A 25,174-nucleotide genomic window follows, 5' to 3' on the forward strand; every position below is an offset into this window, starting at 1 on the left:
CTAGTAATGAGTCAATGGAAGGATGGCAGGAAATGGCTCAGCACAAACTCAGCACAAAGATGAGATCCACCATTTGTCCCAAAAGAAAGTTTGACAGGTGGTAGAAGAGATATAAATGCCTGAGACACCATTATGTTAACAAGAGAAAGAAGAACACTACCTCTGAGCCTTCTGCCTCAATCTTGCAAACACTCGCATTCTTAAACTTATATATGTATTCGGGTTCAAAGCACCATGGCTTCAGTTGGTACACCAGTTTCAGAAGCATCTCATGTGTAATCCTACACAAGCATAATGGTGTATAATCAATTACAAAATGAGTCCTTTTGGAAGCATGGCTGTTAGTTTTATCTTCTACAGACTTGAAGAGTTTAAGGTAGAGATTTCTAGTTTACCACAGATTTCCATTAACACGGTCCATGTTTAGAACTTTGTACTTCTTACCCATAAACACAGATTTTCAAACACCACTTTTGCCTTATCGCATATCATCACACTTTAGCATTGTGGTGCTCAGAATGGTTCTGACTTGACAGTCATTTTTAGAGAGATTATTTTCTTCTTTCAGCTGGTGGGTTGGTCCATCCCCCACCATACAGGCAGTCATCTTTTCTTTTTACTCTCTATTAGCGCAGCAGGAGATAGAGAGGCCAGGGTTATAAATAGTTGATTCCATTGTTTGGAACAGCGGCAAAGAGTCCTGTGGCACCTTATAGACTAACAGACGTATTGGAGCATAAGTTTTCGTGGGTGAATACCCACATGCATCCGACGAAGTGGGTATTCACCCATGAAAGTTTATGCTCCAATACGTCTGTTAGTCTATAAGGTGCCACAGGACTCTTTGCCGCTTTTACAGATCCAGACTAACACGGCTACCCCTCTGATTGTTTGGAACATTCATATTTCAAATGCCAACTTTTATGTTCAAGTACCTTTACATGTATTTGATTATATAGTTGACCCCAATGATGTAAAAGTGATTAATACTTGATTTATGCTTGTTAAGTTTACAGCATTGCTTCTGGCATAAATTATTAATTATTTTATTCATATATATATATATAACCAAACAATTCCCCCATTCCCCACTCACACACCTTCCTTGACTCTTGAATAAATAGCAAATAAATTGCAGCTGAATTTCTGATCCAAAAGAACATTATGTTTTTAAATTGCCTAAAGGGCTAGTACAGTCTGTTACTGCTACAAAGTTTCATCTAAACCATATGAAATTATTTCTGGAGAATGACCGTTCAATCAATCAACATGGCAACATACAAATACATTTATCTATTCAAATGCACCTCCTGTATTGTTTCTTTGATACAGAATTTGAAAACCATTCAGAAACATTCCTAAACATCAGTAGTAATTTATTGATAAATAGCAACAAATTGAAGATTTGGAATTCTAGATGTTTTTAAATCTTCAGTCCAAGGAGCTAGCTTTTAAAAAAATTCCATCCAAAATTAAAAAGTTAAAGGGAAGTCAATGGTCTGACCTAAACTAAGTGAATCTAAAACTTAACAGTAAGGATGGCATGTCTCCCTAAAGTCAGCTCCTTGTGCCACTTCATACAACACACCTAAGAAGGGCAATTACATCAGTATGCTTCAGCTGCTTTGCACCAATCTGGTGCTTCAAAGCAGATGTAAACACACTTTAGCAGACAGTTAAAACAAATTTATATCTCTATTATATTAACTGGATAGAACGATTGTTACAAAATTAAAGAGTTTAAATAGGAGTTTTAAAATACTTCAACGCTATTGGGACCAAGACACTGCCCCAGCCCTCCTTGTCAATGCAACAGATGCTTTGCATTGCCAGAGTAGCACAAAACAGTGGGAAGAGCAAACTGATGAATCTGGCCAATAATTTCTAAAGAAGTTCCTGAATCAAACCCAGATACCCGCAAACTGTGTAGAAATTTGTATCCAGATCCAAACTTTACACCCTGACTGATCTTCAATTTCCTATAACCGTTCCCACTAAACAAGAAAATTGACGTATCAAAGTAACTTTTTAATCAATAATATGCTAACAATCTATGCTATAAACTATATTTGATACTTTGTGTGTGGGAGGGAGGCTGTGTGTGCATGTGCATGTGTGTGTGTGTTAACATCCATCACATAATCTTTGGACTATGAAAAGTATTTAAACCAACAAATGGAGAACTTATGGATTAATATTCATTCCAAATATTTTCAAACACCATTAAGTTATATATCACATCCAAAATCAGCCCCTACAGCTAAAGCCTGAAGAAAGAGATATCTTACAGCATCCTTTAAAGACCAATAAACACGGGGCTGTAGCAGACCAGTGAGGGTGAAAATTAGCAATCTGAGGGTCCTCAACTCTAAACTCCCTGCCACTAGACCATATATATTTAAAATTCAGAGGAAGTGTTAGCTCAAATGCCTTGGCTGTCATAGGGACAACTGGGAGAGAGAAGTGGTCTCAGGTAGCCAGAATCCAAACAACCCGGAGTTTTAAAGATTAAAGTGAACGCCTTGAATTGCATTTGAAAGCAACTGAGGAGTGAGTGCTGACCTTTGGTAAATTAGTGCAATACATACCACTTTATGGTGTACACCACAACGGCCGCTGGCCCCTGCATCCTGTGCCTGCTGTAGCCTCAGAATTCAAAGCTAGACACTATGTAGAGTGGATTTCAGTAACTATCTTCCTGCAAAGCATTGAATTTTATAAAGGGTTTTGTAATTTGTGTTCTTCAGTGTTTTATTTACATTTTAAACAGACTGTAGAAGAAGAGGTAAATAGCTGCATTTTTAAAATGTACTAGTTTGTGATTAAGAGGAGATCCTTGTTTAGGCTTCTGTTGTATTTTATTTGGGAAAGGGTTGTTATTATTACATTTTTAAAAATGTGATTAGTGTGACATGCACAAACTGATAGTATTTCAACCCAAATCATCTCACTCTTACCCAAAGGCCTGACATAAATGTTGAGCAGGAAGAGTGACAGAACAGATCTCTGCAGAATTCTGGACAAGAGAGCCCTCTGGGCTGATGAACAATTGTTAGATATCTCCCTCTGAGGTTTCCCTAGGAGGAGAGCAGAACTATTCAAGAGTGACCCCATTTGCCTCAACTAGGGTTGACAGTCATGTTATGTTGACAGTATTAACATGTTCTTGATAACCTGAATATATATATAGCAATATTTTGCTTTAATAATGAAGAAATAATCTGATTACAGAGAATCTCAGATCTGTGATTCATGGTCATGGAGCAATGAGGGAGATCTACATAAAGGCAGTGAGAATGAAGTAGTGGCCAAGCTATGAAAGCACCTATCTATATAGGTGCCTTTACACAAGGCCCAGCCCTGAATCATCTGAGTGGCTATCCTGGTCCCCTTACAAGTAGGGTTCAAGATGGGATATGGCAAAGAGGGTCATGTGATGATGATGGGTGAACTGTTCATGGCCATAAACAGGAAAAAAAGAACACGCATGGATTTCACATTAACAGGAGCCCTGTCAATCACAACATTCTGCTTTCCTATTTAAAATGCTTGGGCTTGATTTACACAAAGGCAGCAAAACCAAAAGGCCCTTAGTGTAAATGAGAATCAGACTGAAGGGCTAGAAATAATGTTTAAAATATAGTTTTCCATACTATTTTTTTTAAAACGATTTTGAATCTACCCAGCAAACTTGAGGTCACAAAAATATGGGCATTCTTAGCATACCCTTTACCTCCACTAGGACAATCAGAAGAGTCCTTCTGTATTTTTTTCCTGCAATCATAACAGTCTTAACTTGTTGCTGTTGAAATGACTACATTACAGAGGCGTATTCTCATCAGAGATCATAGTCAACTAAAAATAAAGCAAATACTTTATTTTAGTTAATTCTACTATTAATAAAGAGATAGAAGAAGATCTGCAGTATCTCAAAGGCATTATTGTTTCCAAGGGCTTGATTGTCAGCACTATGGCTCAGATCCATAGAAGGATTTAGGCACTGTGACACAGTGCTGCAACACCAATATTTAAGGCACCTAGAAAGACACAGGGACAACACTGTGATACACAAGACAGTTAGCTGCCTAGGCTGTACAGGGAGAAAGAGGCACCTTGGAATATGCATCACAAAAGCCAGCACACTAGGCAGGGAGCTGCGTAAGCTAGCCAATGGAAGATGCTAAGGAAAGAGGAGTGTGCTAAGCCCAACCCCTCTCTCAGAAATAGGCACCTCCCTTCAGCCTGGAGATAGGTGTCTATCTCTGCCAGTAATCCATGAACAGGAACTTGGTGCCTGGAGTTAGACATTCTGAACCAATATTCCCATTTTACATTCTTATTCTTATGTTTTCTGGCTGGAGGTGTACTAAGTGTCTGTGGGTGCCCTGAACCTCCTCCAGGAGAGGGTGGAGAGGTCCTGGTCCGTATGTGCAGCCAGGTCCACATACTCTACCTTTAGGCCCTGCAGAGGCTTCTGTCTGGTGCTCATAGTCTGCCATGAAGGGTGCTAGGGCATGCCTTCCTCTGTCACCTCTGGGGGCACTGATATGATCAGAAGCTCTTTTACCTCCACCTGAGCGGTCTCCCCAATACCCCTCTGAGTTTCTGGTCTTTCACCAGAACCTCCTCAGGACCTGGAAGCTACTCTCAGCAGCCAGCTACACTCACATACCAGCTGCAGAGGAGGAGGATATCCTTGCAGAACCATTGCTACACAGCCCATGCCTTCATGTGTGGGCGGTGTAGTTCCCCTTGATGCACCAGAGGATGGACCTGGATGTATCAACAGACTCTGAAACCTCTTGGACTACACCCCCAGTACTTGGCCATTGTATGGAGCTGCCAATCCTGGGTGTTGCCTGTGGTGGGACCAGGAGGTAAGTGTAGTCTTGTCCCCCACTTTTCTCACTTATCTCAAGTGGGACCTGCAGGAGGATGCTCACCACCCTGTATGGGAAGATCATGGTAGACCACAAAAACCTGCACCACTACCAATAATTGGAATATTGATTATCATGCTTCTTGTCAAAAGCAGCTAAATCATTAGGTCTTAGCAGGCCTCTGCAACAGCTTTAGCATATCTAAAACAGAAGCCAGGAGGGGAGGGACCGAAGGCGGGTGGGCGGGGGGGAGGCTGACCCTTTGTCTTTCCTGATAAGATCTTTGTTGAAATTCCTACACCACCTCAGCTGAGGTTCCTCCACCTGAGCTCAGGAGGTGGAACATTAGATATTTGTTGGCCTAGGCTATATCACAGTACCTGATATAGGTCCATACCTTCCAAATGCTGCAACAACTGAAGCAGAGGTCCTACAGACAACAGCTCCTTCACTATGTAAGCCTGATTCATCACCAGTAGAGCTCAATTCTACTTACTGAATGAGGCAGGGGTCCTTTAGAAAAAATATCATGTGATCATGTCATTTCAGACTGTATCATAGTGGATGCACACAAGGGGGCAAATTAAGGTTGCAAAATCAACCTTGATCCTGTCATTTCTTAAATTATGAGTGCTTGAATGTTCAACCTTAATGTTCTTTTAGCATCGCTTATTTTTTGTAATTATTTTTATATATATAGTCAGATACACTAACCTGTTAAGTCAGCTATGTAAAATGTGCTGTTGATGCAAAACAGACTTAAAATGATCTTAACCATCTACCTGGTTCAATTTGGATAGAATTATAAATATTAAAGATGGATAAATCACATTAGATCTTTCTGTCCAACTGCTGTCTGTGAAAGAGACCCATACAAGATATATTTGCACTGTATATAAGCCTTTTAAACAATGGGGTTTCTATTACTTCTTTTGGGAGACTATTCCACACCCTGATAACTCTCACTCAGATATTCAGCTTAATTTATTTTCTTAAATTTGTCTACTCCTGCTATGTATACCTCATTTTATTTCTTTTTACTGTTTACATCCTTGCAATACTTGAAGGCTGTTATATGTATCAGTACTCTCCTTTAGTTGTTTAGGACAACCTTCCCTAATGATCTCTTCGCCCTTTGGCTATGCAGTGCCTGATATCCACACTACCCTCCTTCTGTTCGAGGTGCGTGTCCTCACCAGGACCACTTCCTCTTACTGAAGAGGAACAGGGTGGGGGACTGAAAGCCAGGGAAAGATATTGGAACCATCAGCTATGGCTGAGAGGCAAGAATCCTGTTCAGAAGGCATACAAATTAGAGTGAAAACAACTATGCTTGTTACCCTCATAAAAGTTTGTCTTCACCCTGCGGGTGTCTAGTTCCCAGTGAAATGTAAGTCGGTCTTGTTTGCCTGTTGGTACTTTGCTAGTTAGTTTATTTGCTGCCTTTCTGTAGATCACTGGTTATTTTGCTCCTGGAAAATTACACACTTTTAATGACAGCTCATGTTGTTTGACAGTTTACATGTGTCAAATTTCTTTCCATTTGCAGAAAAGTCACTCTGTGTTGTGAACCCAGGTCTTAGTCTGACAAAGATAAATTCCCAGACCATAAAATATAAACATAAACCCACTTCCACCCTCCTCACACTTAGTCTTTCATACCTCATATGTTTCCCTGTCTGTTCCTCCACTGAACACCTCCCAGGGCTCTCTTCCTGGAAGGCCAGATCATGCCCTTCTACCTTCTACCTGCTCCACTCCCGGTGGTTACTTCATCTCTTACTTACAAAATAAAATAAAATAAAATAATAACTATCTTTCCTCTTTATAGCTTGCGACAAGTTACAGAAACTAGAAGAGCCAGGAAATAATAAAACTTTTAAAAATGTTGTTTCACAAGGCATTTTTTATTCTTAGCCCAGTTATTTGATGTGGGTCAGTTCAGTGAACTGGTTGATATTTAATGGGTCACTTGTGACTATCACAGAAGTTACAATGAACATTTTAAGCTACCTTTAAAAATCACTATTTGACTGTAGGATAGACTAAAGGAAAAGAAGGCTATTGTCTCCATTATTGCATAACCCTACCTTAAAGGGTTGAGAAAATTGCACATCATTACAAACTGATAGAGATGAAACTGTCACATCTTTCTCAGAGCATATACTGTACCCATCTAAACAGTTAGAAAAAGATTTAAAGAATATTGTTAGTACCTAGTTCTCTTAACTTTCACTAAGATCCAAATGCTTCAGTCACCCCTTTTAATCCAAGTGACTAACCAAAATTCAGGGTCTTGTGTATTATTTCTGTTAGGAGGAGAAACTGATGATAAAGTCAGGTATTATTTTGATAAAGCTTGTTTATTTACAAAGGATGAACACAACGTATAATATGAAGTACTGTTTCTCTAAACATTTTAGGAATCAAACAGCAGGAACCTTATTTTTTTGTACTCTCAGTTCCAATCCTCTTTCCAGCCTGCATTTTACCTAAAAGTTCTCTTAGCTTTTTCTTATAGTCAAGATACATATAATACATGTCTTCACATACATGTCACATTATAATACATAATAAGATACATGTAAAGAGAGTGATCACTTTACAAAAGCTATTACCAGCAGGAGAGTGGGGTGGGGGGAGAGAAAAACTTTTGTAGTGATAAACACCCATTTTTTCATGATTTGTGTGTATAAAAACAAACATCTTCTGTACTTTCCACAGTATGCATCCGATGAAGTGAGCTGTAGCTCATGAAAGCTTATGCTCAAATAAATTGGTTAGTCTCTAAGGTGCCACAAGTACTCCTTTTATTCAATAATATGTAGTCAACAGTCCTAAACTAATAAAAACCCACATTCCATTATACTGTAGTTATATAGTCCAGGGATTGGCAACCTTTGGCATGCGGCCCTCCAGGGTAAGCCCCTGGCAGGCCAGGCCGGTTTGTTTACCTGCCACATCTGCAGGTTCAGCTGATTGCAGCTCCCACTGGCCGTGGTTCGCCGCTCCAGGCCAATGAGGGCTGCGGGAAGCGGCGGCCAACACATCCCTCGGCCCGTGCTGCTTCCCACAGCCCCCATTGGCCTGGAGCGGCGAATCAAGGCCAGTGGGAGCTGCGATCGGCCAAATGTGGACGTGAAAGGTAAACAAACTGGCCCAGTCTGCCAGGGGGCTTACCCTTGGGGGCCGTGTGTCAAAGGTTGCCAATCTCTTATATAGTCAAATTTGTAAAAACTTATTGAGCCAGTAAAAGATTGGCCAGTGTGCCATAAAATATGTTTTACTTACCCATTTAGATATTCTGGGACTCTGGTCCTATGACTATTAATAAAAATAATGTCTGAAACTTAAGTCATGGCTCTGGCAAAATACAGGTCCGTCATGGTTTTGAACTGGTTGGGGAGGCAGTGTGGCCAAATAGATAAAGCATGAACTCAGGTTACCTGTGTTCTATTCCCAGTGCTGTTATGTACCTCAGTTTGCCCATCTGTAAAATGGAAGTAATAGTGACCTCCTTTGAGATCCAATGAGGAAAAGCCTATGTAAGAGTAGGTATCATTATTGTATGTGACCACCTTACTGTGAGTAAGAACAGGGTGTTCTTATTTTGCACTTTATGTGTAATCTGTGATTTACAGGAAATAAAGTATACCAAACTAAGCTTTTTGTCCTTAAGAATTTAGTACAGTTGAAGACACAAAATATACGGCTTTGGTGGAAACTGTCTGGCAAAGCAGTCAGGGGATATTAAAATAACTTAATGATAATAATATGTGTTCACCGGAGCTGATGACTTTGAAGGGGTGGACTACCCACTAGAGCACCTCCATATGGCTGGGTGTGGCATAGCAGCTCTGTCCCCAGCACATTCTCAGTTTTGGTCTTCCGGTGGCTCTCTTCCCAGACCTTCATCAAAGTCACAATGTAAACCCACCCCTCCCCTGGTAACAGACAGTCCAACAAATACAGTTCAATGCACTTATAACACTGCCTTCGGCCCCAGCTCTGGGCCCCTTGTCCTCACTCTTCTCTTCTGTGTCATTCTTGTCCCCTTCTCTGGACTTATGCTACCTTGCCAGTGGCTGGTAGGGAAAGCCAGGGCCACCCACTACGCTGGAGTCCAGCCCAGGAATCCTATTACCAATAGCCAAGGTCTGCTCCATCCAACTTCTTGTTGAGGCCTCTCATGACTTCTTCCTACCCAATCTTCCTCAGGCTTTCTCCCCAACAACCTCTGTAGGTTAATTCTTCTTTCTCCACCTAACAGAAAAAGTCCACAATACCCTGAATTTTGGTTAGTCACTTGGACTAAAAGGGGTGACTGAAGCATTTGGATCTTAGTGAAAGTTAAGAGAACTAGGTACACACAATATCCTTTTAATCCTTTTCTAACCCTTTAGATGGGTACTGTATATGCTCTAAGAAAGATGACAGTTTAAGCTCTGTCAGTTTATAATGATGCGCAATTTTCTCAACCCTTTAAGGTAGGGTTATGAAATAATGGAGACAATAGCCTTCTTTTCCTTTAGTCTATCCTACAATCAAATAGTGATTTTTGAGGGAACTTAAAATGTTCATTCTAATTTCTGTGATAGTCACAAGTGACCCATTAAACATCAGCCAGTTCACTGAACTGACCCACATCAAATAACTGGACTAGGAATAAAAAATGCTTCGTGAAACAACATTTTTAAAAAAAAATAATAATTCCTGGAACTTCTAGTTTATGTAACATGTTGCAAGCTATAAAGAAGAAAGTTAGATAATGTTTTATTTTATTTTATGTGTGTTAGTTATCTTTGTCAGACTAAGGCCTGGGTTCACAACACAGAGTGACTTTTCTGCAAATGGAAAGAAATGTGACACATGTAAACTGTCAAACAACATGAGCTGTCGTTAAAAGTGTGTAATGGTTTCCAGGAGCAAAATAACCAGTGATCTACAGAAAGGCAGCAAATAAACTAACAAAGAGTATTAACAGGCAAACAAGATCAACTTACATTTCACTGGGAACTAAACACCCACAGGGTGAAGACAAACTTTTATGAGGGTAACAAGCATAGCTGTTTTCACTCTAATTTGTCTCTCTGCGTTCCTCCTGGAATCAACTAATAAATTCCCAAACCGTAAAATATAAACATAAACCCACATCCACTCTCCTTGCACTTAGTCTTTCATACCTCATATGTTTCCCTTTCTGTTCCTGCACTGAACACCTCCCAGGGCTCCCTTCCTGGAAGGCCAGATCATGCCCTTCTACCATGGTTCACTGCTCCACCTGCTCCACTCCCGATGGTTACTTCATCTCTTTCCTTGCCTCCTGCAAGACTTCTTTGGTCAGGAGAGGATCCCAGGGCTTGTTCTCTTCCCAGGTTTTCACACTGATCCTGCTGGCCACTCTCATTCCAGAGAGTGTCTGCTGCATTCTCTCTGCTCACATCCCTCCTCCCCCACTCCTCCAACTCCTTTTCTTTAGATTAACCTCTAGCTCCTTCGCCAGCTGGGCTTCAACATTCATTATACCTGGCCCATTCTCCAAGTGTGTCCAGACAACATAATTGGCATCCCAGGCCCACATTAAACTATTCAGGGCCTTTGTGTGCTATACACCCCATCATAATGATCACAAACCAATTTCCTATAGTTTAAACTTGAAAAAAAAACTCAATCAATTACTCATCTGCAGATGTGAGTATATTATGGAAATGGTATTATGCATGTTACACTGGTGTACTGAAAAGTTAGGAAGCCAGCCCAATGCACTCAGAGTCAAAGCAGGTGAATAATAAATGGACAGTGAAAATCTCAGTATACACATTGGTTAACTGCCTCACTTAGCTGATTTAATGTCCTGCCACAACAATGATAGCTATTTAGAAGGGCAGCACTGGCACAGGCAGGTTTGTTCAGCATGGATCACCATATGAACCATATGCTAGCGAGGCCACTATCAAAAAATATTGTTTCCTCACAGACACCATCAATCAGCTGGGGAAGGAAAAGAAAAAGCAGCTGACATACTATCTACCCCCATATTAATGGCCACATCAAGCCCTTAGAGCCATATACTAAGGAGACACTATGCGCACATATCTCCACCTTCTGCATGCAAGGGAGGCTCTGACATCTCTACAGCACCATTTCATCTCACTCCTTTGGTCCTAGTGAAGACCTGGAGTCAGTGTAACGGGTGGGTTGGGCATATGTGAGCCAGAGTTGTGTCCCCAATTCCCCAATGCCAGGGTCTCTGGAGGCTGGTTCGGCCATGGGGAGACCAGATAACAAAACTCCAAAGGAGTCATACAGACAGATGGCTGGAATGGAGGGATGTTGCCAGAAACAATGTGGTGTCATGGAGCCTCCATATGATTGGCTCTGGTTTCTTGTGGATCTCCAAAAATCTCTGCCCCGATTTGGGTTGCAAACTCTTCTTCAGGTGACGGGGAAAATCAGACCCATTACCCATCATTACAATATGGGCAATTTCCTTCCAAAGCAGATGACCACAAGACCACCTGGAGTGATTTTTGTTTCAGCTGTATTTCCTGCTATTACATCTCATGCCATTGACCCCAGTTTTTGTTCTGCTTTTATTGCCAAGATATTGTTCTTTCATGAGCACATCATCAGTTTCATTACTGTCCTTGATTTTTGTTTTTCTCCCGAACTTATTTCCACAGCTATGTCACAGCAGTGCATGGGGACAGATGTGTTGCCTCAGCAAACACAATGTTATATATCAATCTCCCTAAGGAAAAAAAAAGTCTGAAGTTATAAATAAAGTCCTGAACTCCATAATGAGGAGCATTTCCCAATGGTGGTTGAAGACATTTAAATAAATAACAAAATTAGTACCATATATAAATTGAAGACTAGTTTTGAATACCATCAAATTATCTCCGATTGTCCAAAGGAAAGACAGTCTAGAAAAATCAGAACTATAGTTGAATACCTATAGAAACATCTTCCAGATATGATGATCATAACAACTATGTAACTAATTCCCTGTATACTGTCAATAGTTTTAATTTGCAATTGAAACTCTTGAATTATTTATCCATAAATTATGTATAGACACAAATACCTAACTCAATTAGACTATGTAGTAGAATGTACATATTCACATTCAGGAGTTTTCCTGCTTTGTACCTTGTGTAATAATTGACACCTGGGCAAAGTGAGGGCTTGTCTAAACCAGGCTCGAGTCATGCTGGAACATTCCAGAATGCCATTCTATGAGGGGTTTTTTGGAATGCATAATGGTGTTCTGGCACTTCCACTCCTAAAACTTACTGGTAGTGCAGAAGTGTGTTCCAGAACTTCTCTTTTTTTTAGGACTGGAGCACTGGTCTAAATGAATATTTAGTCTGTGGCAAGCTGAGGTATAATTCTACCCCGCACTAGCCTGCTGTGCATTAGGTGTCCATGTAGACCTTGTTTCTACACACTCTGCTTTGATTTTCCTCACTTTGAAAAGTGAGTATATTAAAGGGCAGTAGGGAACAGTTAACATACAGCAGCATCAGCTTGCAGCAAACTAAGTGTTCGTTTAGATAAACCCTGAGTATAAAATGTTTCTAAATAAGGTTTCTACACTTACTTAGGCACAGGCCAAATGCTTTGCTGATGTAAAGTGGAGCAGCTCCACTGAAGTCAATGGAGCAAAACCAAATTATAGCAACAGAGAATTTGGCTTGGTGAGTTCACCGTGAGTGTGAAATGTTGCCATCAATGTAAGTAGAGCAACAGGTGCTATGTCTTATTAATAAGTTAAGTTTTTATAACTAATGTTGAAAGAAGTGCAAATTATTGATGTTTTATATACACTTTGTGGGATGATTCTGCAACCCTTATGTTGAGTGGGATTTATGCACATATCTCCAATAATTTCAAAGGGAGTGCTGTATGTGTATGAAGCCATTAATGTGAGTGAGTAGTGGAGAACATGCCCTTTTCTACAGTGCAAAACAGGGGGAAATCACTGAAACTAAACTTGAGAATTATTTATCTCCTTTTTAACAAAAAGAAGTCTAAGATTGAAGTGGGTGTGTGTGCTTAACCTTGCAAAAGCCCTAATTTCTCATATTAGAATTTGCAAAACCAAAGTGATTATGCATTCATGAATAACTGAAATTATCTGTCTTGTCAAAGCTACTCTCAAGTACTGGTACTCGTTTAGAATTCTAATCTATTTACCCATTATGAAGTCCTGTTAAACATTATCAACTCAGCATACAAGTGCATTTGAAGAATCTTTGGTATGAGCATAACCATTAAAACTGTTCCTTATAATTCATTTATGCTGGAAGATTCCTATTTCCTTTTACTTTGGGATATGACAAGGAAAACACATTTCCCCCCCAAAAAAACATTTTCCTCCATAATTTCTTACGTATATAAGAACATAAGAATGGCCCTACTGGACTAGACCAAAGGTTCATCTAGCCCAGTATCCTGTCTTCTGATAGTGGCCAATGCCAGGTGCTTCAGAGGGAATGAACAGAACAGATAATCATCAAGTGATCCATCCCCTGTCGCCCAATCCTAGCTTCTTGCAAACAGAGGCTAGGGACAACATCCTTTCCCATTCTCGCTAATAGCCATTGTTGGACCTATCCTCTATGAATTTATAGAATCATAGAATCATAGAACTGGAAGGGACCTCGAGAGGTCATCTAGTTCAGTCTCCTGCACTCAAAGCAGGACTAAGTATTATCTGTGGGAAGCGGTGTGGGATGAGGGATGTGCTGGCTGCCACTTCCCGCAGCCCCCATTGGCCTGGAACAGCGAAACGCGGCCAGTGGGAGCTGCGATCGACCGAACCTGAGGACGCTACAGGTAAACAAACCATCCCAGCCCACCAGCAGATTTCCCTGACGGTCTGCATGCCAAAGGTTGCCGATCCCTGATCTAGACCATCCCTGACAGGTGTTTGTCCAACCTGCTCTTAAAAATCCCCAATGATGGAGATTCCACAACCTCCCTAGGCAATTTATTCCAGTGCTTAACCACTCTGATAGTTAGGAAGTTTTTCCTAAAGTCCAACCTAAACTGCTCTTGCTGCAATCTAAGCCCATGCTTCTTGTACTATTCTCAGAGGTTAAGAACAATTTTTCTCCCTCCTCCTTGTAACAACCTTTTATGTACTTGAAAACTGTTACCACGTCCCCTCTCAATCTTCTTTTCTCCAGACTAAACAAACTCAATTTTTTCAATCTTTCCTCATAGGTCATGTTTTCTAGAACTTTAATCATTTTTGTTGCTCTTATCTGGACTTTCTCCAACTTGTTCACATCTCTCCTGAAATGTGGCGCCCAGAACTGGACACAATACTTCAGCTGAGGCCTAATCAACATGGAGTAGAGTGGAAGAATTACTTCTCGTGTCTTGCTTACGATACTCCTGCTAATACATCCCAGAATTATGTTTGCTCTTTTTTTTAACAGCATTACACTGTTGACTCATATTTAGCTCGTGATCCACTATTATGTAGTTCTTTTTTTAACCCTGTTATAGTCTTGACCTTCAAAACATTCTCTGGCAAAGAGTTCCATAGGTTGATTGTGTGTTGTGTGAAGAAATACTTCCTTTTGTTTTAAACCTGTTGCCTATTAATTTAATTTGGTGACCCCTTGTTCTTGTGTTATGAGAAGGAGTAAATAACACTTCCTTATTTACACCTGTTCTGTTCATTCCCTCTGAAGCACCTGACACTGGTCTCTGTCAGAAGACATTGGTCCAGTATGGCTGTTCTTATGTTCATAACAGAACATTCTAATCATATCTAACCTAGTCCATTGGTGCAGTCCTGAGAGAAGTTCAGTAAGCTACCACTTTCAGTGAGTCATCCAAATACAGCTAATCATTTTGCAGCAGACTCATTACCTGTGGGGATGTTTCATACAAATAGTGCCAGAATTTTGCTGTCCTTTACATCAGACTTCCTCTGCACTGTTTATAGGGACAATCGGGTTGTGTTTTATGAGAGAATTTGGGGTGACTATTTGCAACCCAATGTTTTTCTCCATTGAGCCTTCTGTATTTGAGAAGTGAATTCTTAGTATTCAACATCTTAAGAGTTGTAACTACATTAAGGCATTAAGGGATAGTTGCAGGGGTAAAAGAATATTGTTAGAATGCGTAGTGGACATATGAACAGTAACGAAGTTCCTTTACTCAAATGAATGAGATGTCTCAGTAAAGCATTTTTTAAGCCCATGACACAGTTTATTTGCCCTCACTGAAGTTCAAATTGATTTCTAAAAAACTTTCCAAGACATTACGTACATCTGAAGGGGGAAGTCTTTTTGAATTGTGGCCAAGAACAGCAGCATGGTATTATAAATATGGCATAAATATTGTAGATATGGTAGAAAAATTCTTCCTTTTCCCAAAATAAACAAGGCCAGATGAAATATTTCATTTGCTTTAAAAAAACAAACAAACAAAAAAATACAGTTCAACTTTGTATTCACCCGTGATTGTGACTCACAAGTTGCTGCAGCTACTTCTTCTAGAGGTGAGTGCTCTACATTTGTTTATTTACCCTATTAGTGTTAACCTGATTTTTGAGGTTTGTATATTACCATAGGCTCACAAATGATCTGACCAGAAAATAATCAGGTTCTTGTCCTGAAATGAGGCTGCAGAATAAATGTAGAGAATTCAATATTTTGTAAGGACCCTTGGGGTGTGTGGCAAGAACACTCACACTGTGGACAAAACCAAGCTTTAGAGATTTTGATTAAAATAAAGGGAAAAGTTACCAAAACTCCAAACCACAGAATCAAAAAGAAATAATACAGTTCTGGGGGTACCTGTGGTATCATTCCTTACAAAAGCTACTTAGACTAGCATACTCACACCTTGTCTTGGGGACCTGTTGGTGAGAGACAAAGGACCAGTCTCGTCTCTGGCATGCCAGTCCAATTATCCAGGTTCCTCAATAACTGAGATTGATGGTTGAAGAGAAGAGTCAAAAGTTGAGTAGCTAAGTGACACTGAAAAGCTAAGCTAATAGCTAAAACAACAAGAACAAAAGGGAACTAAAAGAGCTAAAGACCTAACGATTACCTCCACATGGTTTGCTCTCTTATAGGGTTTTGGCACTATCCTGAATATTTATGTCAGTGCCCAACCTTCCATGCCTAAATTTAATTTCCTCACCCACATAATCATAGTTAGGTCCCTACCAAATTAATGTCCATGAAAAATGTGCCACGAACTGTGAAATCTGGTCTCCCCTTGTGAAATTTGGTCTTTTGTGTGCTTTTACGCTATACTATACTGATTTCACGGGGAGACCAGTGTTTCTCAAATTGGGGGTCCTGATCAAAAAGGGAGTTGCAGGGGGGTTTGCAAGGTTATTTTAAAAGCAGCAAAGAGTCCTGTAGCACCTTATAGACTAACAGACGTACTGGAGCATAAGCTTTCATGGGTGAATACCCACTTCGTCGGATGCATGTAGTGGAAATTTCCAGAGGCAGGTATAAATATGCAAGCAAGAATCAGGCTAGGGATAATGAGGTTAGTTCAATAGGGAGGATGAGGCCCTCTTCTAGCAGCTGAGGTGTGAACACCAAGGGAGGAGAAACTGCTTTTGTAGTTGGCTAGCCATTCACAGTCTTTGTTTAATCCTGAGCTGATGGTCTCAAATTTGCAAATTAACTGAAGCTCAGCAGTCTGTCTTTGAAGTCTAGTCCTGAAGTATTTTTTGCTTCAGGATGGCTACCTTTAAATCTGCTATGTGTGTCCAGGGAGATTGAAGTGTTCTCTTAGAGGTTTGTGTATATTGCCATTCCTAATATCTGATTTGTGTCTATTTATCCTTTTACGTAGGGACTGTCCAGTTTGGCCGATGTACATAGCAGAGGGGCATTGCTGGCACATGATGGAGTATATTACATTGATGGATGTGCAGGTGAGTGAACCGGTGATGGTGTGGCTGATCTGGTTAGGTCCTGTGATGGTGTCGCTGGGGTAGATATGTGGGTAGAGTTGGTGTCAAGGTTCCTCCCCTACTCTGAACTCTAGGGTACAGATGTGGGGACCTGCATGAAAAACCTCCAAAGCTTATCTTTACCAGCTTAGGTCAAAACTTCCCCACGGTACAAAATATTCCACCCTTTGTCCTTGGATTGGCCGCTACCACCACCAAACTAATACTGGTTACTGGGGAAGAGCTGTTTGGACACGTCTTTCCCCCCAAAATACTTCCCAAAACCTTGCACCCCACTTCCTGGACAAGGTTTGGTAAAAAGCCTCACCAATTTGCCTAGGTGACTACAGACCCAGACCCTTGGATCTTAAGAACAATGAACAATCCTCCCAACACTTGCACCCCCCCTTTCCTGGGAAATGTTGGATAAAAAGCCTCACCAATTTGCATAGGTGACCACAGACCCAAACCCTTGGATCTGAGAAGAATGAAAAAGCATTCAGTTTTCTTACAAGAAGACTTTTAATAAAAATAGAAGTAAATAGAAATAAAGAAATCCCCCCTGTAAAATCAGGCTGGTAGATACCTTACAGGGTAATTAGATTCAAAACATAGAGAACCTCTCTAGGCAAAACCTTAAGTTACAAAAAAGATACACAGACAGAAATAGTTATTCTATTCAGCACAATTCTTTTCTCAGCCATTTAAAGAAATCATAATCTAACATGTACCTAGCTAGATTACTTACTAAAAGTTCTAAGACTCCATTCCTGGTCTATCCCCGGCAAAGACAGAATATAGACAGACACACAGACCCTTTGTTTCTCTCCCTCCTCCCAGCTTTTGAAAGTATCTTGTCTCCTCATTGGTCATTTTGGTCAGGTGCCAGCGAGGTTACCTTTAGCTTCTTAACCCTTTACAGGTGAGAGGAGCTTTCCCCTGGCCAGGAGGGATTTCAAAGGGGTTTACCCTTCCCTTTATATTTATGACAGTTGGCATCGAGGTTTGTTGCATGGATTGGTTCCTGAGTTACAGTTACTATGGTGCGGTGTGTAGTTGCTGGTGAGAATATGTTTCAGGTTGGTGGGTTGTCTGTGGGCAAGGACTGGCCTACCTCCCAAGGCCTGTGAAAGTGAGGGGTTGTTGTCCAGGATGGGTTGTAGATCATTGATGATGCGTTGGAGAGGTTTTAGCTGAGGACTGTAGGTGTAGGTTATTTTTAGAGAGGGGTAGTGGTATTGTCGGAGAGTGGTGGCTGCTGACTGAGGGGCCAGCTCTACAGGCAGCAGTGCACAAATAAGGGTGGCCATACTACCATGCCACCCTTACTTCTGTGTGGCTGCTGGTGGTGGCTCTCCCTTCAGAGGTGGGCTCCCGACCAGCAGCTGCTGCTCTCCAGTTGCTCACTTCTGAAGGCAGCACCGCTACCTGTAGCAGTAAGGGTAGCAGTACTGCACACCCCCTACAATAACCTTGCGACACCTCCCAACTCTTTTTTGGGTCAGGACCCCCTACAATTGCAACACTGTGAAATTTCAGACTTAAATAGCCGAAATCATTAAATTTACTATTTTAAAAATCCTATGACCATGAAATTGACCAAAATAGACCATGAATTTGGTAGGGCCCTAATCATAGGGTACACTTACTCTACAGACTAGCATATTCATACATATTAATAACATATCTATACATATTAATGCCAGGGGATATACCCTGGTGAGTCATGCCAAAGGTTGCCGATCCCTGATCTATTGTGTCCTCTTTAAATTTCTGAAAGATGCCACTCACCAAACATTGCAAGGTTGTTAAAATTTTGATCTACATAAAAAAAAAACTGCTCTCCTTCCCTTTATTGGGGTTCCAAAATTATGCTTCAAAATATCACATTTCAAAGATTATTTCTCAGCTGATGAAAAAAAAAACTGTGACAAACACTGTGTTTCAGTCATCTAAAATGATAAAGATGTTTAAACATGACATCTGTCTGCCCACCTTCTCCTTCTACATTTCCAGAATATTACATGTACTCCTGCAATGTTTCAGTTTGGGATCCTGAAGATCCAGAATAAATGCAGTGTTTCAGTTTGGGATCCTGAAGATCCAGAAGAAATGTGCAAACACTATGGTTGTTGGTGTTAAAGAATCATCAAACCACCAGTAGTCTCCAGAGGCATTCTGCCTGAAGAGCGTACTTGAAGATAGAATGTTCTTGGTGACATAATGATGTGAGTTGGACTTTGCAAAAAGCTGCCTTCTGCTTCACTTGTTTGGAAATTTAGTATGCATTCTCCCCCACTCCAATCCTACCATGCACACACAGCAGTTTCACTCTGCCAGCTGGTAAAGAAAAAGGCAAGACCATAGCTCCGCACTTTGACATTAATGTGGAGGGACAATCACTTCACCTGCCCTCGTGTGCATTGAATTCAAGGACTAAGAAGCTGGTAGCTCTTTGGGTTTAATCTTCCCCATCTAGCTACTCACAAATGAATAAATGACAAAGAAGTACAGGTTCACTTGGAAATAAAGTGATAAGAGTAGGAGTCAATGTGCAAGTCTAATATGGCCTTGCTTATGGAAATGTCATACATTGTTGAGGTTTGTACAGATGCATAACTTAACTCATTAAGCAGGCAAATCAGGCTTCTGTCCATACGTGTAATAGAAGTAAAGAAAGGGATGGAAACAAAGAAAGACTTAGACACCCCCATTTCTTTGACAATGTGAGACAATGAAATTTGTTAGATGGTACATATTTTGATGATTTAAATCTTCTCTACCAGAGCTTCCTCAGGAGCTGTTGGAAGAGGTTTCCCATAAAATGTGTACTTGTTTATGGATTCAGAACAGTAGAATAGAATAGAGAAGAGCAGGAAATTGGGAGGAGGAGGAGTAATAAATAACTAACCTTCAAATTCTCCCTTACATGTGCATTATAAGGGTGACAGTGTGCCTTGCTTTTGAACCTAAGCAAGAGTGATGTTCATGTATGTGAAGTGGGCCAGCACAAGCCCTATCTGTAACTTACTTATCATTTAGAACTATGTGCTAATTGAGTGCTGCATAGACCTCATGTTGGCCTTCTGCACAGGGCAAATTTCAGCCCATATGAATAAAGTATTATTTAATGCTAACTCCTCACTTGATATGAATTTCACCCCAGTGCAGAAGGACAACTCAGGGCCCTTAGGCTAACTTGTATTCAATTCAATAGTTTTTAAGTCATACATGCTGACCTTTATGCCCTGGGGTAAACACCACTGTGGTTTAGGACAGGGTTCTCACAACTGTTTTTTGATGGCCTCAGAGAACTAAAATCTCACAGCTCATTCAGTAGCTGTTCTGTTTCTTACTTAGAGAGCTGATGTGTAAGTTGTTACTATACAACTGAGCTTACCCATGAACTATCCATATATACTTAGATTAGGGTGACCAGATGTCCCAACTTAATAGGGACAGTCCCGATTTTGGGTTTTTTTTCTTATATAGGCACCTATTACTCCCCACCCTCTTTCCCAATTTTTTACACTTGCTATTTGATCACCCTAAATTAGATATTTACACTCTGATCATCTTTTCAAGGCATTCTGTCACAGCATGTAATCATAAAATAAGAATATTTGATAAGGCCTTTTTAATATTGGCATATCTAATTAGAAGAGAAAATCGTCAAGTCTACTTATCTCTTTTTTCATTTACTCTAACTGCCAGATGCTATTTTACAATTGATTTTGTAGTAATAGAAGAGATATATTTGTCCTTATGGGCATATAATAATCATCATGCTTTTTCTTATGGACACAACCTACTTATTCTCTCCATCTTGTTCTTTCTACACGATGCTTCAAAAAGAGGAAATTATTGTCCTATTAATGTAATTTTGTTATTTCCTTTAATTTGTCTTTGTCCTAGAGAAGCATGAACTTTATTTGCTTCTTCCATACAATCTAAAATTTAAATACAGGCTATTTAAATTAATTTGTGAACATTCTAGTGTGAGAAATAAAATTGAACATTGCACATACAGCCCCTTCTAATTCAGATATATTCAATCCAATCCCTCTTACACCACAGTCAGAGTTAGCTTCATTGAATTCAGTGAAACATTCCTCTAAGTTTGGTCAGAATGGGACATGGATGTGAACTAGCTGGCTGACGCAAAATCCAGATGAGATTGAGATAACCTGATTAGGGGAAACGGGAACATATTATTCTCACCATATCTGTCTCCTTTAGTTCAGGGGATTTATCTTCCATGTCTGGTCAATTTCCCAATGTAAGGATCTGGTTTGACCCAGCTGCTACTAGAAGATCAAGCAGCAGCAATGCCCAAAATAACTTTGTCATTCACCTTTGTCTAGGAGGTTTTAACTGCTCTTTTGGAAATGGGCATTGTGGCAGTCATCCCTGACTTTGCCACTTCTACATGTGGCTCCATCTCAAAGCCATCAAAAGAACACTGAAGCTGGTGCAGTTTATCACAAACCTTGTGATAAGAGGAGTATTTCTCCATAAGCATATGATACCAATGCTCAGTTATCTGCATTGTCTGTCTGTGCTCAAAACAGCTTATGACTCACTGAAATTCAATGGTTTCAGAGTAGCAGCCGTGTTAGTCTGTAACCGTAAAAAGAAAAGGAGTACCTGTGGCACCTTAGAGACTAACAAATTTATTAGTGCATAAGCTTTCGTGAGCTACAGCTCACTTCATCGGATGCATACAGTGGGGCTTAGTCTCCTAAACAGATTCAAATTCAATGGGGCTTAGTCTCCTAAACAGATCTTGATTTTTTATGGGAATGAGTATCTGACGAAAAAAATGCCTTTCAGCAAACTAAGAGGAAATTTCAATTTTGCTGACAAATTTTGATTTTCCCTTGTACATGTAGTGGTGGGGTTGGCCTTCACAGCACCCTCTTGTGGCCATTTGTGGCACAACTCACACACTTTAGCCCTGCCTCCAGGGAAACTCTCCTAGACTGTAGTCTCTCTCAGCACCATTTAGCACAGCACATGTAACAAACTTAGACAAGAGCCCCAAGTGCAACATAAACAAAAGGGTCTTCTGCCCCTGCTGGACTCAGCTTTTAATTCTTTTCTTTCTTTTTTTTTTGCTCTTCTACAGAGCGGTGACTCTTGGTGCTTTTCCCCTTTTGGAGTCTTGCTTGTTCCAGAGATAGTCACAGGAGTGAGCCAGCAAGTCCGCCAGCCATCTACAGCCATCCTCAGTTCTTCTCCAGGCCATCTGCCTCAGAGTTACCCTTTCCCAGTGTAGGCCTGAGACCTGATCAGCACCCATCCCATATTAAACCAGCCTTGAGTGAAACTCAGGGAGTTCACCACTAAAATTGAAAAAAAGGAAAGTTCTGCTCCTGATAAAGCAGCCCCGCCTCACGAATGTTCCTAACAAGAGTTATAACCACCAAAGTTGTAAAGATGCTGTGAAATTAGGGAGGATCCAGAAAGAGACTCAACAAATGGGAAAATAAGCTCTGCCCCGCATTTTATGCTGACCATCTGCACAAATAGAGAAGCTTACAATTAAGTTACAATGTAACAATGGAAGATAAAATGTAAAGAACTTGGAGGAAGGAGTACACATAGGTGCCAGTGCATAATTGGTTAATTTTGTTGTTATTTAGGAGTGTGGGATAATGTGATAGGTGTAGTAAATTTGAAGGAGGGAGCTAGTTTTACCTACATAATGTAAATGAAAAATAACGCTCTTTGGGAACCATTTCTGGCCAGCAGTTCAACATCAAGCTGCTGGAACTCTGACCCCTCTGCACAACTGTGAGATGCAGAGGACTCATCAGGAACCCCCAGATGAATGAATCCAGACTGGCCATTGGGTGAAATTTGTCTGTATTTTGGGAGTGGTGAGCATAAGAGATTTTCTTGCTATATGTATTCTGTGTGTATTGCTAGTAAATAGATGTTTAGAGCACAACTGTGTAAGGCTCTTTCATTGGGCAAAGGTTCTGCAGACCCATGGAGCCCTGAGTCCTGAGGGAAGGGAGGGGGGTATTTAAAATTGACCAGGTTTCTTCCTGAGCACTCTGGGTAAGGATAGTGCCTTAAACCCTGAGCCGTAAGGATTTGATTGGGTCACACCTTGAGACCTTGGTTCAGTATAGGTGGGGTACCCTAAACTGAGCATGTAACACCAGTCTACCAAGGGATCTAACTGCCTTCTGAAGCTCCTCTCCACAAACTGAGCTCTCACAGCCCTTTGTTGGCATCCCATGAGCCCTGTATTATGATCAGGGGAATGGAATCAGATTGCCCATATTTCTTGGAGGTTGGTAATTGATGCAACACCAGGGGAATGAGTGGAGTTAGGCTGGAAGCACCTCTGCCATAGGAACAAAGCAGTGCACAGAGTTTTATAAAGTTCTACTTGTTCAACTGAACCTGCATTCAGCTTCAGTCTTTGCTAATGAAACAACCCCTTCCCATCTGGATTTATTAATTAAACTGGGGATTCTGAATCCTAGCTGATCATGATCAACTGTAAGGCTATGATCCGTCACAGGCGAGGCTGGGCTCAAGTCCTCTAAAGGGTCAACAAGCCTGTGAGAGGTGCAAATGGTAATTACTATAAGGAACTACAGTATCTGGGTTGCTAAGGTTCATTAAAAACAATATGGTCATCTATGTGCAGGCTGGCACAATGTTTTTGCCTTTTTAAAGATTTATTGAAAGACTTTGTAAGTTTTAAACAAATAATAGAACTTTGTTATATTAAAAAAATCTACCATAGCATATAATTATTCAAATTATTGAAATCAAATATTTAAACTAGAAAAGTATTTATATTGATACCAGCATGGAATCCTCTTTCTTCCATAGGAATACCTAGTAAACTACATTCTTTTTTTTACTGGGACTGGCTAAAAGGTTCTCCATTCTTCCCTCCTCCACCCTGCAACGAGTGGGCTCAGGATTTTTTCAGGAGCTGCTCTTTCTTTAGTATTTTAGTACTTTTTCCTCTCGTCTGGCACAGCCCTTTTCCAGGTAGAAAATTTAAAGAGTTGAAGTGGTCCCTAAGTTAAGATGTTGTAGTACAGTAAGGAGAATAAAAAGAAAATATATTCTGTTTTCTTTAGCTAATGACACTGTTAATGTTTCCTCATGTATAACTTAATTAACACTAAAAGTATATATATGTAGTTCAAAAGTCCAAATGGTTATGTGATATTTATTGTAATCAAAAGCACAACATAAATACAGTGTTCAAAAGGGGCACTGTAATTTAAAGCAATCTCATAATGAAAACTAGAGGCTGACTATGGTTATTGTTATTCTTATTTATTTTTAATTGTAGATGTGCCCAAGGGCCCAACCATTGTGCTAGTTGTTGTGCCTATGTTGTACTTCTCAGAGTGTTCATATCATTGCGATGTTCTGTACCTCAGGGGAGCACCCAGCACCCCCATATTCATCCTTATGATATAATTGTGTGGTATCTAATGCAAAGTTTGTCATGTCGGGTGTCTTCTGAAGGATCATGATGTGCTGAGCATTATTGTTATGGTAATGTTATAGTAATCATTATTATAGCAATGTTATAGTAATGCTATAGGTTGTAATTTCATGTATATATAGTTATGAGGCTGAAAATGTGTCCTCATGGCTTAAAGCAAGCCCAGGCAAAAACACTCCAGAAGCAGAGGGGCATTTGACGCCTCATCAGGGCATGTATGGGATAAAGCCAGCCCAGCCTCACAGAAACAAAGGACACTGGCCTAGGCAACAACAAAAGGATGTTAGGGCATGGCTACACTGGAAACTTCAAAGCGCTGTCGCGGGAGTGCTCCCGCAGCAGCACTTTGAAGTGAGAGTGTGGTCGCGTGCGAACGCTGGGAGAGAGCTCTCCCAGCGCTCCTGGTAATCCACCTTCACGAGGGGATTAGCTCCGAGCACTGGAAGCACGGTTCCCAGCGCTTGGAGCCTGTCTACACTAGTGCTTTAAAGCACTCAGACTTGCTGCGCTCGGGGGGTGATTTTTCACACCCCTGAGCCAGCAAGTTAGAGTGCTATAAAATGTAAATGTAGCCAAGCCCTTAGACTCTCGATTGAGTCACCCTCCTTCCTTTGGTCAGTTTGGCACTGGGATGAGGTAATGCTCACCTGACTCTGAAGCAGTGGGGCAAGGCTAAGAGGGAGGAAAGGACATGATAAAAGGGAGAGGCATTTGCCATGCTCCTCCTCTCTCTTCCACCTCCATCTACAGACATCACCACCAACTGAAGACTGAAGAGGTGATCAAAGGGGAGAGCCTGGCTGAAGGGCAACCAGCCAGCCCATGGTGAGAAGCATCTAAGTTTGTAAGGGCACTAAAATTCAG

At 40.7% G+C, this 25,174-nt stretch overlaps 1 long non-coding RNA gene across 1 annotated transcript in view; it reads left to right on the plus strand.

The window, feature by feature from the left end:
- LOC141982422 (uncharacterized) overlaps positions 1 to 16,771 on the plus strand; it is a 196,256-nt gene extending 179,485 nt beyond the window's left edge. Inside the window, exon 5 of the long non-coding RNA XR_012638070.1 lies at positions 16,722 to 16,771. This is a non-coding gene — a long non-coding RNA (uncharacterized LOC141982422). The remainder of the gene's footprint in view (positions 1 to 16,721) is intronic.
- Positions 16,772 to 25,174: the final 8,403 nt, after the last annotated feature.

The sequence above is a fragment of the Natator depressus genome, chromosome 1, assembly GCF_965152275.1.
Source record: "Natator depressus isolate rNatDep1 chromosome 1, rNatDep2.hap1, whole genome shotgun sequence".
In the NCBI taxonomy this organism is placed as follows: Eukaryota; Metazoa; Chordata; order Testudines; family Cheloniidae; genus Natator; species Natator depressus.